Raw genomic sequence first — 17103 nt, 5'->3', positions numbered from 1 at the left:
TAAAGGTCTGTCATAAACATAAAAACATAAAAAGTACTATACTAATTGTTACATTTGATAGGAAAAAATGCTGCACCTTACTGCCCTCTGTACTAGTTTAAGTGTTAATGTTGCAATCAGCAGCACTTAGATTTTTGTTGATAAACCTTCAAAACAGGGAGGTATGTTCATTTTCTGCTTGAAAAAGCTAGGTTCCCTGAGTTCAGTTCCTACCTAGACCAAATAGACTGTGTGCAGATGTGTTACCACAAGGAGTTTCTTTGAAATAGCTTGATAATGAATGACTTTGCTAGAAAATAGGGGAAGTTCCTTGTTAGAAGCACACCATTTTTTCTAAGCTTGTTTTCTTTCATGTTACCAAGTACTTCATCATGGATTTTGCTAGGAGTAAGAGTCCATACTTCTGACAGGTTTTGCTCTTTTTCCTGTCAAGACCCTCTGGTTGCTCAGCGACTAGTTTTGAAACACTTTTTAAAATTTTTACCGTCTTCCAGTGTAGTTCACGGGGCCAAAAGCAGCATTTCCAATTAATTAATCTCTGAATGAGAGCAGCTTCCCTGAGGTGGTCTTATGCTGTGATCTAACCCTTAGCTTGTGCTCAGTTCACTTTGCTCAGCAACTAACTGGCTGCAAAATTTTTATCTTGGCTCCAGCCTCTGTCTTCATGTGGAGCTGAAATATAATGCAGTAAAAAAAAAAAAAAAAAATCAGATGGGAAATGCTGAGTAATCAACTTGAAACAAGTAGGTTCAATCCCTGTGTTTGACCTGATAAGCAGCGGCTGCAGCCTCCTCCACTAGGTCCTAAAACACTTCCTTTCTTTTCCATCATTGCTACTACCCCTCTACCATTTCTTTTCTACCATGCCCTGTTTTTTTCTCCCTGTGATGCCCCATGCTCACACAGGGCTTGGCAGCTTGCTTCACTTGCACTCTGGCTGGCTGACCAATATGCTGAACAGCACAGCAGGTGTCTTAACAGATGTCCACTTTCATATGCTACATATTGTGCATAGCATACCATAATGGATAAGATTTATTAAATGCTTAACTGGAAATCAGGCACTAATCAAATAATCAAGCTCTGCTGCTTAGAGCCATTTCCAGAATGAGTACTCTACTCATATGTCTTGCCAAGGGTTTGACCTGAAATCATTCCACTTACTAAGCTGATCTACTGCCTTAGGCACTCTGAGCCAGTGAAGGGCAAGAAAGCAAGTACCAAAGAGAGACACAGACATCTTTACAGAGGGAAAACCCATGTGCAAGATGTTAATCAAACAGTAGGTGGAAGCTCTGACTCAAAAGACTTTATCAGTTACAAGTCTTAATACTTTGATAAAGGAAACATGTGAGCCAAAAAAAAAGCACATAGGAATGTAGCTGGTATGAAAGAGCAAATATTTTTCTTCTCCAGTTCCCACTGTCCTGAGTACACAATTGAGAAAGGGTGGTCCTTATTACAACTTACCACCTGTCATAGTCAGATTGAAAGACTGTGTGTCATGGTAGAGGGGGTTGAAGAAGTTGTCTGTAGGAAGTTTTCCACAGCTGGTAATAGAGGAGAGGTAATAGAAGAGAATAAAGGTTTTGGGGGCTGTAGGGAACCTCAAAAACAAGACTGCAGATGAGGATGACGTGCAGCTCTGTTAACAGGATAATTTATATCATAGAGATCACTCTGTATGTATTTAGGACTCTTTAGATGTTACTGACATTTGCTACTGGGATGGTAGGAATTGGCACGAATAGGTATTTGAGTAATTGTAAAATAAATTCACGTACTTCAAAACTATATTGCCTTTCATCCTGCCTCTGACCAAATACTGATAATGAAATAATGCAGTTGTACATATTGGCATAATCCCAGAGAAGCCTGAGAAGGTCACACAGTCCATTTCTTCGAATGTTGCAAGTGTTAGTGGTGCTATAGTAGTACCTGCACAACACATGTGGTTAGTAGAAACTGACAGTGACCGATTCCCTGTAACATCCTGAAGTAACTGATGTAAAACATAACCTCAGTATTAGAAAGTCTTCCCCTTGCCTAATGACATCTACTTGTTGCATTCTAAGCCCATGCTGTCTTGACTTAGCAGGTCAAAAAGTCAGCAACATTAGTCAAGTCAGCAGTAGCCTTTTATATATTTGGAGACTGATCTATCTTATCCCCTACATGTCTTCTCTGTAGTGTTAAATACAAGATGTTGCAGGTTGTCCTTCTCTTTACACATCCCGCTAGAGCATATCCCACTTTTCCTTCTGCAACAGCTTGCGATTAGTCCACATTCATGTTGTAAGCTACAGATCATTTTGCTCAGAGCTGCTTCTTGCTCCCTGTCCTGTATATATACACTGTATATATACAGGACAGGGATACTGTAAACAGTATTCCTGTTGAGTACAGAACCTGAATGTCTCTTTAACTGAATCACATCACACTTTTTTCAGGCTATTTTTTGAGTTTATCAGTATCTTGACACAAAGACAAGATAAGTAAAGGAAAAGACAGAGCAGAATCTTTTCTGTCATTAGTCACTGCTTTTTCTATTACAGACAGAAATCTAAAAAAAAACCCAACCAACAATTCTTTGTCAATAACATGTTTAAGGCTGAATTCACCACTGTTGTGACAGGCTTGTATCTTATAATTTCTTTACAGCATTCTTAGAGATAGTGACAACTTCCAGTGACATTTTCTCCCATAGAAAGAATGCTGAAAACTCACAAAGCCAGAATGGGAACTCAGTCCTCTCAGTGTCTCTGATAGTTTACAAGTTAATATCAAGTCACTTAAAGTTACCATGAGGAAGTCATAAGCTACAATATTTTACTACTGCATTTGTTCACTTCAAAACATGAAATTATTCTTTAATATAATCTTTTTTTTTTTGAGATGTGATGTGTGTCAGCTTCTAGGAGCTGTAGAGAAAGCTTGGCTTGTTGAACTACTTGTACTGTAATGGAATCCGAGAGAAATAGTCCAGCTCATAACACATCAAATTGGAGATAACTACTTACTGAAGCAAGAATTGCTGCACTCCCTCTGCTTATAATAAACAATGGAAAGTAATTTAAAAGGGTAAATCAGGAATCAGTACAGTATTTTTTCTGTGTAATATTTAGGGTAATGTGTCCAACTCCCTTTTTACAGTATTACAGCATACACCTCAAAATACTGCAAAGAGTAAAACATTAAACAAAGATTGGAATTTCCAAATTCCAGCTCCAAATACCATTGGAAACAATGGTGTACTTGCATTATCTCAAAATAAATGCAATTAGTAAGCAAAGATTAGAAAGAAAAGTTAAGGCCTTAAATCAGTCTCGCTGACTATCTGTAATCCTGTAACATCCAAAATGTCTATCCAGAATCAAATCATCTGTCTGAGAATGTATAGAGGTATAGGAAAGAAGCACTTGTCAAAATGGAGAATATCTCCACTTATTCATTTCATATTTAATACTGAGCCAGAGTAAGGGTTCTTTACCTCAGAAAGAAAAAATTGCAGATCATAGTCTGTTGCAAAAGATGGAGGGCAACTTATAAGCATGGAAATCAACACAGATCATTCTCCATTCTTTCTCCATCTGTACAAGAAAGAAGGAAGGAGGTTGAACAACAGCTCCCACAAATGCTGCCCCATCTCTGAACTCAAGCAACTTATGGTAACTTATGAAAAAAACAAATCCACAGCCCTCGCCTTGCTGTGGGAGCAGGTAGGGCAAGAACAACCTGGACTGGCATGATTTAATACCTGCCAAGGATGCTACTGCTCAGAAGATATATTTTACAGTACTAAGTAGTGCAAAATCTGTGGAGACCAACTGTGGTGTATACACGACATCCATGACAGGATGGATTTATAAAAGACAGCTCTGAGAAGTTGCTAGGTAACGGTGTCTTGTCCTCACAACTGCCGAGTGCTGATCATCTGTTCTCATGATGCTCTGCTGCATCCTCTTGTCCCTGCTCAAAATTTGTGTGTATACAGATTTTTAAATTAAAGGTAGATCTGAGATGATTTCTCTAATTTATAAAATGTTTCCTTTGCCAACCTTCTAAAAGTCTGCCTAATTCAACACTCTTACACCAAACACAGCTCTTCATAATTCTGGGAAATTACTGCTTGGTCCTGAATGCTTGCTCACTCTTCCTGAAAGATCAGTAAGGAAATTTTACATTAGAAAGCTCCCCCCTCTGCCTGATTTTATTAAGAGAATATATGACATACAGTATTGCATTCAAAGTATACATTCAGTATGGTGTCAATTAAAAAAAAAGTGTTCCAGCAACAGATACAGAAAAGTAACTTTTGAAGTTTAAGGACATCTTGAGAAAAGACTAGCTCTGCACCAGGACTCTCAGAAGACCTGAAACAGCCTAGGGGAGCAAAGATGGTAGCACCAAAACAAATCAACTAAAAGGCAAGTTCCCCACAGCCCATTGTAAATAATAAAACACAATCTGCTGCAGACATAACATCACTGGCATTTGTATGATTGAATGTGACAGCCAAGGATCTCTGACACTGACAATGGCTTTGCTCGGGCTTTGTTTTTTTCCAAGCATGTTAATATGGCTTAGCCATTCCCTTGTTTCATTTCATTGTGGCATTTTGTCCTTTCTGTTGTTTTTTAAAAAGGGAGTTAGCAATACATTATAGATCATTGTCATCCTGAGTTAGAAATTGAAAGCTAAGAAGTCACTGTCTGAGAGTGAGCTGGTACAGCAGTTCCCTGGGGCCTCGGGTCCAAGGTGAGCACAAGGCCTCTAAAGGAACAGCTTAGCTGCCCCATCTATTCACTGTGATGCTTTACCCCCCAGCAGTGCAGGCAAAAGGCATGAAAACCTGGCTGCAAGAGCCCAGGGGAAAGAAACAAACTCAGGTTACTATGCAGAAAGCTTTCAGAGGCCATGTATCTTTGGTCAGATCCATTATAGCAGGAGCTGTAACTCCAACTGATGCTTCAAGTGATCCCAAACTGCCCAACAGTGGTGTCCTGCTTCTGGCAGTTTCGATCAGTTCCAGTCAGGAGAAGAGTTATTAGCTTAATAAATTCTGTTCAGCCAGAAGCCAAATATTCTCAAAAACAGCTTTTTGGAAGTAATCATCATATTCTTCTGCTGGATTTCTTATTTTAGTGTATTGCCGTAAGCATTCTCTGTACTATCTAGAAGTAATGGCTCCATGTTAAAGACTCTCTAAAGGCGAACAAGAGTTTTTAAGGTTGCCTTACACCCTTTCCAACAAGTGCCACAATTGAAGTGCATCTGAAACCTCCCTCGCTTGTTTTATAGACACTCTTCCCAAGTAGGCCAAGAATTGCTTTTTCACCAAGATTAAAGCTTCACAGTCATTAGGTGCCGTGACTTCAGGCTAAGCTGTACAGTACACCCTTGGCAGCAGCCCTCCTCCACCCAGGATACAGAGTGTGCCTCTGAAGGCAGAGCCTCACGACTCTGCCAGGATTATCCTGCTTGAATAATTCATCGAATCCTACTGCCAGTGGTGTTAGCTGTTTGGGGACCAAGTTCATTAAAATTTCTTCGTAACACAGGCACTTAGTATATGAAGTAAAAGGCAACGGCACACCTGACCACTAATAAACCATAAAATTTTCCTTGAAATTTTTGTTACGTTCAACTTCTTCAGGCACAAAATAGATGTTGGTGCTGATTTCAGCCCCTTACCCCCTGCAACTTCCCTTTTGAGTGCACAGTGAAGCTAATTTCAGCATCTTTCCCAGCACATAATACTTTCAGAAATAGTCTCTTTTCCCTGGCATCTTTCCCGGTCTTCAGAGTACACCTGAGTTTTCAACTTACTAAATGTTGCTTCCTTAGATGTTGCATCTTTTATAACCAGTCGCACATGCCTTCACCTGCAACACATTCCCCCATTCCCGTGTGCAGCACCTTGGTCAGCTGCCTACAGGCACACCAAACACACCTTTACCTCCTTGAGGAAACACAGCATATTTTAAAAGCTGTTGTTACATAGTTTAGAAATCTCCTGTCCCCTGTGTATGTTCGAATCTGTTCCTTCTACCTACAAATGCTTCTGTTGCAAAAAACTCAACAGATTTCTTTTTTTAATCTGAAGCTTTGGTAGGAGTAGTATTGGACACAAAAGGAAGAGTTCAAAGAAAACAGAGACTTCTCTTACACATATCACAGCTGTAGATTTCCTCTGATTCTCTCTGCTGCTGTAGTGCTCTTTTTTTCATTAGTGTATTACATGGTCTGCCATCAGCTTCCAGTCTTGGGTTAGGTTCAGCTATGAGCTATTTGGAACACCAGTCTTGAAATAATTTGTTTGTAACCAGAGATTTCACTTATCACAGCTGCACACTGTACTATCCAAGTCCCCATTTTTCTTTTGTAATTAATTTTGCAGACATCTCAAATCCTAAATCCCTAATTTCTTACTGTTGGCTAAATGTTAGACATTAAAATCTTCTTCAGTGACTGCTACTGGCTTCTCAAAACATCCCTCTTCATAACATAACAAATGATTAAGGAACATCATTTTGATATTTGTTACCTGATTAGCACTAGATTTATTTTTCCTTGTAGTCATTTCAATGCCAAACTAGTCAGTACAGTTCTTCACTGCCACAGATCTTTACCCATTTACCTTGCTAGAAAGCACCATAAAAACAACACAATATGAAACAGGTGCAGTGTGTATGAATGTATTCCACGTGAAAAAAAATCCAGTGATTTCATTATTTTCAAACTGGTTTGAAATAAATCTGATGTCTACAATTTTACAGTAAATAGAAAATTATAATTAAGCTCCCTTTCAGGAGGAGTGAGTTTAGTTCATATCATACTTCTGTTGGGAGCTGCTTGTCTCTATATCAGATCCACTTCAGAATGGATCACCTAAAGGCTTCCTTGACATGTACATGAATGCTTGTTTTTTAATTGCCTGTGTTGTATGGCACAACAACATCATTTTCAGCCGACATCAACATCAGAAACAAAATGACAGTGCAGATTACCGTCATTCTGCCTGAGCCACAGAAATTACATACAGAGGTCAAAGCAAAACATCTGGGACTCCAGGAACTGTTTTAGGTAGTTGAGTTCACCACATGCCCAGTGTGCCCCTTCAGTGAATATCTCTGCCGTAGAACTTTTGAGCTAAAGTGTTCGTAAAGTGCAAAAGTGGGAAGCAGGAGACAAGTCAGGTACCCAGAAATTTCACTGAGAAGTTAAACAAACAAAACACTTGCAAAAAAAGGTTTACAAAATTTTCCATTTTTTTCTAAAGAATGGATGCCTGAAAAATTACCTTGCTTGTAATAGATACCTGTTAATACCATATGTCAGCTCAAAGTCCCCAGAGCACATTGCATTCTTGTTCATTTGCCTGTACTTCTCACTTCCTAGCTTGCTGTGACAGGAAGTGAAAAGGTACATTACTGTTCATGAGATGTTTCTACTTTATCCCCTCTCTTTAAAACTGGTTGTTAGTTCATCCATTAACACTAATTGCAGCAGCAGAGGTATCAGATGTGGAAAGCCAATTCTCTCACAAAACATTTAGAACTTCATAGAGTAATAAGGCAGAAAGCAGCTAATGCAGCATGCAATGGGCTAGCAGAATGTGTGGAGCACTACAGCTTAGATAAACCCATTTGAGTCTAATTCACCTTTTGGGTGATCTCAGTAAACATTTCCATCTACTGAACAAACATGTATTGGTGAAGGGTGATTGCATTAGTCAGAAAAGCCAAATTCTCCTCAGTAGACATTGTGGCTGCATAAACATCCACGATTTAAACCATCTAAGAACTGCAAGCTTATCAATAAACTCTACATTAATAAAAATCACAGAATTTTTGAGGTTGGAAGGCCCCCCTAGAGGTAATCTGGTCCAACCCCTCTGCTCAAGCAGGGCCACTCTAAGTGTGTTGTGCAGGATCATTCCCTGATACCTTTTGAATCTCTCCAAGAGATGAGACTCCATGACCTCTCTTGGTAACCTCTACCAGTGCTCCGTCACCCCTCACAGTGAAAACCGTGTTTCCTGAAATTCAGGAGAAACTTCCTGGGTGTCAGTTTGTGCCTGCTCACTATTGTCCTGTCACTGGGCACCACTGGAAATAGCCTGGCTCTGTTCTCTTTGCACACTCCCTTCAGGCATTTATAGACATGAGTGTAATTGCCCCTGAGCCTTCTCTTCTCCGGGCTAAACAGTCCCACCTCGCACAGCCTTTCCTCATAGGAGAGGTGCTCCTGTCCCTTAAATGCCTTTTTGGCCCTCTAACTGAACTTTCTCCAGTAGTTCCATGTGTGTGTTGTTCTAAGGAGCCCAGAAGTGGACACAGTATCCAGCTTTGGTCTTGCCAGGGCTGCGTGGAGGGGAATGAATGATCACCTTCACTGACCTGCTGGCAACATGTCTGACAAACACAGCCCAAGGTAACATTAACCTTCTTTGCAACAAGGGCACGTTTCTGGCTCATGTTCAGGTTGCTTTCCAGGTGAGTGTCCACCAGTATATACCAGTGAATGTTGTTGTTCCTCCCCAGAGGCAGGAATTTACATTTCTTCAAATATGTGTATATATATGTGTGTGTGTGTGTGTGTGTGTGTGTGTGTGTGTGTGTATAGATACATATATTTCTCTCTGTATCAAGGAATTGCAAATTTCTTAACCAAATGTTAATTTTCTCCTGTAGTGTAGCTGCAGGGAGTGTTTCAAGTAATAAATACTAATTGAGTTGAGAGTAGCTGCTATATCCAAACTACTTGAAAGGATGAAAAGCAATTTCCCTCCTAAGCATTCAAAAAATCGCTTGGGATTGCAAGCCTACCAAAATTTCAAGCAGAACTGTACTAAAAGCCTTCAGAGGAGGCACATGCTTGCAGTTCCCCAGGCAATGACAAATACACTTTGCCTTGGTTCTGAATCAAAAAAAGGTCTCAAAAAATATACTCAGTAAAAAGACACTATTTCTAGTGCCAGAGCTATAGCTTTCCAAAGGATTCAGCTGCTATAATCATAGTAGGTGGTAGGTTAACAGGATGCCTTCAGTAGCTGAGTTCCAGACCCTCTTTCTAGGCTGAAGACACTATGCTGTCTTTTGTTTTGTCTCCGGTTCCCAAAGCCTACGCATTCCCACTTTAAACAAGTCTTGCAAAGTTAGCAGCAGAGGAAACATTTTAGTGATTTATTTTTCATTCCTATTCCTTTCTGCTTTTCAAATTACTCCTGTAGTGAAAGGTAAAAGTGCTACAGTCCTTTAATGAGTGTAATCAGTTAAGTCTCAGAACATCCCTGTGAAATAGCCAAGATGTATTATTTTGCAGGTGAGTGAGCTAAGGCACAGAGAAGTTGGGGACCATGAAAAAACAAAAAAAATACTCAGTGCAAACTCACCACAATCATTCTTGCACAAATGCTGTTAAGTTTACATTACTTAATACTAGCAACTTACTAATTTGCAAGAAGACATTCAGAATTGTTTGTTAATTGTGAATTGGGACATGTTTTGAATAGTCTGTTAAGCTCTTATTTTTCTGCTTCCTTCCAAGTTTAGCATATGGCTTGAAAGTCTGTATTTTCAGCGTCTGAAGACACCACACAGAGATGACTTACGAAGGTCATTAAAAAATAAAAATAATAAATTTCTGAAACTAGTTATGGTAGAGGATGATGGATTAATCAGCCTTACCTGTCAGTTGTACAGTAGATTGGAGCATTATCATGACATATTTTAGCAGCAATAAATCTATACTATGTCTAGTTTTACGATGGCTTATAAAACAAGCCACTGAATGTTGTAAATAGGTAAAGTAGTAAATATTGGCTAAATAGCACATATAAATTAGAACAATAAAGCATGGCATGGTGGATATAGCTGCCAATAAACCGTATTTTTAAAATTCCAACAGCATTCTAGGGCTAGAATGATTTTCATTTCTCCTTGTTTCCAAATTCTTCTTAGTTACATCTTCAGATAAGTGGTCTGATTTTTTAAAAACTGCTAGAACCCACAGACCTGCTCTTTGGATGTATTTCAGCATGTGGCACATATCTGGGGTTTGTGCCTGGCTTTTGAAGTCCTGGGTGTAGTTGTAGAATGTAACTTAAGACCTATTAATAGTCATGGAAATTAAGGCAGAAATAGTTGACACCTTGGTAAAAGTTGGCATAAAGCGCCATAGTATGTAAAAGAAAAGACACTTAAAGAAAAAAAATCTCAATCAGGACATTCTTCAGGGATTGTTTTTTGACTTTCCCCTTTCCAAACTACAGAAGCCTTGAAGAGTTTGTCCCAAAAAGGACTGTTAGCATCACATGTCATATTCCCAAAGTGATTGCCCAAGGAGGTTTTGCTCAGAAAGCTGTCCTCTGGAGAAAGAAATAATATCCTTAGTATAACGGGGCTGGCAGTCTAAACTAAAATGCTAATCAAAGGACTTACAGCGTCATATTCTGTAAAACAGACAAATTAATAGCATTCATTCACATGTGTGCCAATTTAATTCTTGTGTCTAGTTTTCTTTTTTTAAAATTATTTTCCCACTTGCATAGCACAATATTTATGAACCCATTTTGAAGATGTTTATCACAAGGTTTTGACTCAAATCTCTGTGGGTAGCTCTTTAGCACAGAGCAGAATTCATTTACAGAGCAGTTGTTTCAACGTCTGCAACCACTTCAGCAGGACAGGTGACCTATTTTATATATGGCTTTTGTAAAAGTCTTACAGCGCCATGTAGTCCTTCAGACTTTGTGACCGGGTTCTAAAGATCATCCTTTCTAAACTCCTTTGTTGTGTACTTGTTTATTCAAGGGTTGAAGTTTATACTTTCAAGGAGAAACTACTCAGAGTTTAGTCAGCACAGGACTTAGTTAACCCAACACTTAGTTAAGAGAAACAGGCCCTAAATCAATTAACACTCATTGAAACCTCAGTAATGAAGTACTTGACGTGTCTGATTTTCCTTCTGGGAGGCACGTGTTCATGAAGTGACGTGTGCACTCACAATGAAGTGAACTCTGTGCTAATACAAGGTTCTGATTCTCCTACATCTTGGTTTCCCACAAAGGACCAGTACCTGTCACTGCTGCAGGCATGTGGAAGGAAAGAAGGCACAAAACATCTTTCCAGATCTTGTCCGTATTATAACTTACTTTCTCCTTCCATACTAGTCCTCGGACCAGAACCTACATGTAGTGCTAATTTGATGAATCTCATACAGATGTGGTAATAAGCATTATTCTCAAACAGAGCTTCTTTTTACTTGTCTGTGTACATGGATAATGCATCTCAGATGGCTACATAACTCGTTCCTAATTCAAGCCTCTTTCCCTCACCTACACAGACGCAGGATTTTAATCAGACTAATTGTGGTCCATTTACACGGTGGACAAACAAGTGAACAAAAATGGTCTTTCCTTGGTGGGTTGCTGAAGATATACGAGACAGGAAAACATTAAAACACAGAACTCTCCTGCCATGTAGTTGGAGAGACAATTTGTCCTAGCGACATCAGAGGCTGATGATAATTAAATGCAAACTAAAAACAATAAGGCAAGCTGGTAAGTACTGAACATGAAAGAACAGTTCACTGTGGCAAGTGTAATTATACTCTTAGGCTTTAACATTAAAAAAATTTAAATGACATCTACTTCTGTATTGACCAGTGTCAACACAAGATGGTTTTAATGTTCTGAACTTCTAGGAGAAGTGTGTATTCCTGTCCCTGAGTTTCAGAAAGCATTTCTCTCCCAGCATCTAACATTTGTTAGGATCAAAGTGAAGAAGAAATTCCCATACAGTTTCTGTGACTCTCAGACAGCTGACCAAGAAATCCCTGAGGGAGCACACCGAGAAATAGCTTGATATAAACTCAGCAAGACTAAGTGAAAAAAACATGATATAGAGATAGATGTCTTGGGCATGTTTTTATTAATTGAATCTGGCTAGAAATGGCAGAAGAGGAAGAATAAATGTGGGACATGACAAAACAGGAAAAGCACAAGAAAACAAATGGCCAACATTCGCTTCTTTATTTTAAACGTCACTATTACTTAAGACAAAGTCCAGTCATAAACCAAAAGAAAATGTTAGTTACCAACTAATTTGGGTGTTGTCAAACAAAAGTTAGAACCCTTACCAAAAGCTCTGAAATACTGTAAAACACAGATGACTTTGGGACTCCTAAAATGCCATAGGAGAACCTAAAAAACATAAAAGCAGTGATTCACTTCCTCCAGGAAAACCACAAAACTGTTCAGTTCAAATCATCTGCTTCCATTATTTATGGTGTTCATCAAATATAAGTATGTTTTCCTATCCTCTGTTGTTTGAAACGTGGAAATACTCAAGTCTACGCACAAAAATTAACTCCAAGCCTGAATCCACTGCCCTCACCATGATTAGGTGGAAACATGCTTTGAGGTGATCTAGAAGGCTAGAAAAACAGCCTTGGGTCATGCCCCTGTACCGAGGACTTTAAACAAAGTAACCCTACAGCACACCTTAGAAAAATTAATTTATTAAAAACAGAAAAATTGAAAAATTACAAAAATTAGAAAAATATAAAAATTTGGGATCCTAGTGGCTCAGGAGGTATGCCCTAGGAGCGCAGGGATTATAGATCTTCAGGCTTACACAGCACTGGACGTCTGGTGGAAGAACTTGCAGTGCTGGGCTGACCTTTAGCTAATCCAAAAGTTAAGGAAAAATTATTATTAAAGGCTTCTTAATAGGAGTAAGGCTGATAATACCCAGCACTAGCATCCACCACAACCAATCTGCAGTAGTCTCCACACTGCTCTAAAGCTTGCCTCGTTGTTTTATAGTGCCTTTGCTCCGCCCCAGTCAGCCCACAGCACACCCCTTTGGTCCAAAGTGATTGGTACTTTCCCTTTGACAGATCATCTCTGTCTACCAATAGCTCGTCATTGTCAGGGGGGTAGTATCAGCTGAAGCAAGGGTGCTAACATGCCCTCATTAAGATTCAGGTTGCCATGGAGCTTGCCTGCAGAATAAAGGCGATGGGGCTAAAAATAGCTGTTGGCTGTTAGAAACTGGGGTTTTGGAGTTGGTCCAGGGTCTAAGGTGCAAAGTAGAAACCCTTAAAAAAATATTAAGATACATCTAATACATCTTAAAACATTTGTAAAAGTATACAATGAACATGGGGAAAATAACTCTTATAGTGTACAAGTGGCTTAAAGTTTGAAAAGGGATTTTTAAGTGGGAAACTTTTAACTGGGGGATTTTAACTGGGACTGGTGTAAATAAACTGCTTTGAACAAGTGAAAACATTAATAACAGAACTTGATTTCTGTACCTGGGCTGATGGTTAATTTTAACATTCAATTAAAACATATTTAACTCAAAATTAACTTATTAAAGCACTTAACATGCAAAGACCAAGCAAATTAGGGATTTCATGTATGACACCTTCCAACAGATCACAGGTGTCCTGGTGTATCCACTGTAAGCAGCAGAGTTGCACAGACCTGCCTGAGGGTCATGGGCACCCTGTTGTTCTCACCCTGCTTTCCAGACCACAAACGGACTTTGCCACCAGCTCATTCTCCGAAGAGGTCGTGCTGATCCATTATTTCCACAGTTCACCTGGGCTTCCTCCCAAAGGAAATTTAAGGATTTGGCTAAATGAAAGCCACTGGCTGTTTGAATAGGTCCTCTGGCTGGGATGACTGATATACCAGGTCTAATGAGGGTATAGCAGAGAACATCTGCTCAACATAGGTTGAACCAGTAATAAGACACAAGAAGGCAAAATTTCCGGCCCCTGCCCATTAGAGCTCTGGAGATTAGTATTTGTTCCTTCAGTGTTGCCTGGTAGTCACCTGTGGGCCAGGTTGTGGACTCCATTATACATACACATAATTTTCCCATTAAGGTAATGCTGGAATTAGGAAGTCATAAGAAGCAGGAAAGACTAGCTGTCTGAGCATACATCACATTAAGTTGACTTATGGCAAAACTAACAGAAAGTATTTTCTATTTTCATATTCAAGAGAAATTATGCTAGATATCCACTAAATAAATTAAATATCCACTAAAGCTAACACTGACTGCTGAAATATGTTGAATACAGTGAAGAAAAGTGAGTTAGGAACATATGACAGAAACCTCATTCTCTTAAATTCTTAAATAGTGTGTTGTAGATTCATGTGCAAGTGGAAGAAAACTGCTACAGGCACCCTTTTCATGCAGCATCTTCCAACTTCTGTGAAAAGTATGAGACTCATATAAGAAAGTTGAGCTTTAAAACGTCTAACAGATTGTGGGCTTTAGACTTTAGTTAGAGAGGGGAAAAAAAGAAACAAAGCAGACATGCTAGCTAGAATGAGCTGAAAAGTAGATCATAACGTTAGGAAACTAAGAAAAATATGTTGAAGTAAGCCTCATACTTTAAAGGTCCAGCCCTGTGTCACTGCTGGGGAAGAGAAATCCTTTGGCGAGGTGATCTGTGAGTTTTCATGATCAGTGATGCTTTAAACAGGAAATAATATGCCTTTCCCCTCTATGGAAAAAGATCATGTTTCTTATGGATTCATTTCAAAATTAATTGAGCTTGACCCATCATTTCTTCTTCCTTCATTTTCTAAAACACCTTATATCAAGTCCATTACAAAACAAATTCTGTAAATGGACTTGACATAGCCTTTCGTACTAGTCTTTTCTGTAATCAGTAAACAATTATACCTATGATAAAGGAGTATTTTTATGTTCACATAGTAAAAGGCTAAAATGGAAAAATAGACTATCCTATAAGAGAGGAATTTGGAAGCAAAAATGAAAGAAAAGGAACTCAGACAAAAATCTTAGGATCAAAAAAGATTTTTTTAAATCTTCGAATAATTCTGATACTCATCATTGCATGAATGGCTCTGGCAAGTACATTTTTTAGTGTACTGAGAAAATGTTGAGAATTCTCTTTTTCTTTATGTGTGATGCACTCATAAAAAGGCATATTTTTAGTATTTCAAGTATTTTAGGTTTTAGGTTAAAATCATAAACTGTGGTGGAACTGATATGGTTGGCTGTTGCAGGGTGTGAAACACCATTTTACTCCAAAACAAGGCCCCTCTAAATACTGTCTTTGTAAACACATTCCCATGAGCGAAGGTAATTACAAACTTTCCCCTGCAAGATAATGGGCATATTGCTCTAGTATGTTCAAAACTAGTCCGTTCACAAGTGAACTTCGTTACATAAAAGACATTGGTTTTACGAAGAAATGAAAACCAATTATGTGGTACACAATAAGCAAATAACAAAAACTGAAAGAATTGCAGAAATTCAGGCCACTTGCTTCAAAATTCAGGTTATCAGAATAGTCAAAGCGGTGTGCACAGACTTTCTAATTTACCAGAAATACAGCAAAACAGACATCAAAAGAATTTAATATGATTCTTCTATTTCCTTTAAAGGTCCTTGTCAGACATAAGTCTGTGCTCGTTAACATGCAAGTTCTTGTGAACAAAACATTCAGAAAATTTTGCTTCTTTCACTTTGTAATATTACAGATTTTCTTGATGGGATCATTATTGCAAAGTTGCAAAGTAGGGGTTTGAAAGTTTGATATGTATGAACAGAAATAGAAATTAAATGCTTAATTAACTTGCTAGAGAAATAGAAGCACTTAAAGAAAACTCACAAGAATGTTCAAGTGGCTAGCGTGTATAATCGCAGAATTTAGTGTTGAATTCTCTGTTAATGTCCCCAAAAAAATCTACCTATTTTGTATCTCTCAACAAGCATTTTCAAAATTATCTCATCATTGTAGGAGAAAAAAATTACACATGGCCACTCACAGTGGAAAGCAGCAGCTAAAGGAAGGATTTTAGGTTTCTTTCATTAAAGCATTTCTCCAGACTGGCATCAAATTTAGATTTAGATTTCAGCATCTGTGAAATGTAAGAGTTGTCTTTATGAGATCAGGGAGGTTGCCTACAGCTGATACTACCGGCTGTTATAAATTAATGCTTTTGTCAGAAAAGAGCATTGATTTTCAAAGGCAATCCACACCTACCCCTACCATTTTTTCTGTGGAAAGCTGGTGTGCTGCTTTTCATTGCTTAGGGAGCTCTGTGAATCCCATGTTACTTTATAATTTTCTGGGTTTGCTGGTGGCTATTATTACCTATGTCTTCTCACTTTGGCATATATGTTACAAACCTTCATAGAGTGTGTTAGATCTCTAGCCCCATTGTGCTGGGTGTGGCTAATATCATAAATATATATACATTCTTACCCATCAGAAATACTAACTCCTTTCAAGAAAAGGACTTGGACCCAGGTCCCACTGCCTCTAAATTCAGCCGAGAAAACGAAGGAATGGCGTGCTCAGTAACTTATGATTGAATGGAAGCAGTCAAAAGGTTTGTTCTAAATCAAGGCTGAATATTCTTGCTGAGAGGACACTGCAATCAAAAAGTTACAGAAAGTACATGAGAAAACTAGTGTCAAAGTTCAGGTGATCAAATTGTGTGTTCGTACATCTCTGAAGTATATATAGGAGCTCGAGAAGTTCTAACAGAGCAGTTCAGTATTTTAAACTAACAGTGTATAAAAATCAAGAGGCTCAGAAACAATTACTGTATGACGCTAACACCTTGATAAATTTACAGTAAAGCTTCTGACTTTCTCCTGTAATTTCTTCTTCCAGATTTTCCCAGGACTGAAATAAGATCTTCCTTTTTTCTGCAATACTGTCTTCCTCTGTTCCAGCATCTCCGCTGGCAATTTTGCTTTCTCTTTGTCCCCATACAAATGATGTATTGCCTTAACCACCACACCCCTCTCTAGCCTTTCTTTGCAGTCTGATTGAAGAACATCTGTAAGCCTGGGCAACAGCCAGGCTATCTGTTGACCTAACCAAAGCAGTGTTTACAGACAAATTCAAAAGGTAGGATGCACTGTGTTCAGAATTTGTACAGGCTCCAGTTGTCTTTTGATTCCTCAGTGGCTTTACAGCATATGCTCAGGAGATGAAGAGAGCCAGGAGCACTGTGGCTTGAATAGGAAGTATCTTACTTTTCATAGCCACACGAAACAGCCACATCAAAGTAAAAATTGATATTAAATAATA

At 38.7% G+C, this 17103-nt stretch overlaps 1 protein-coding gene across 11 annotated transcripts in view; it reads left to right on the top strand.

Moving 5' to 3' along the window:
- GABRB1 (gamma-aminobutyric acid type A receptor subunit beta1) overlaps positions 1-17103 on the top strand; it is a 128087-nt gene that overhangs the window by 27561 nt on the left and 83423 nt on the right. Inside the window, exon 1 of one of the 11 annotated variants that reach the window (XM_042052969.1) lies at positions 687-16920. The exons of the other annotated variants lie outside the window; for them this stretch is intronic. The gene's annotated coding sequence lies outside the window, so the exon portion shown is untranslated. Of the gene's footprint in view, positions 1-686; positions 16921-17103 lie in introns of those variants that run through there. 11 annotated transcript variants of the gene reach the window in all.

Source organism: Corvus kubaryi, unplaced genomic scaffold (genome assembly GCF_017639235.1).
Source record: "Corvus kubaryi isolate FWS band 111438036 unplaced genomic scaffold, C.kubaryi_AGA036_p1.0 split1-131, whole genome shotgun sequence".
Taxonomy (NCBI): Eukaryota; Metazoa; Chordata; class Aves; order Passeriformes; family Corvidae; genus Corvus; species Corvus kubaryi.
The sequence above is the reverse complement of the archived record's forward strand: the minus strand, read 5'-3'. Positions and strand labels throughout refer to the sequence as shown.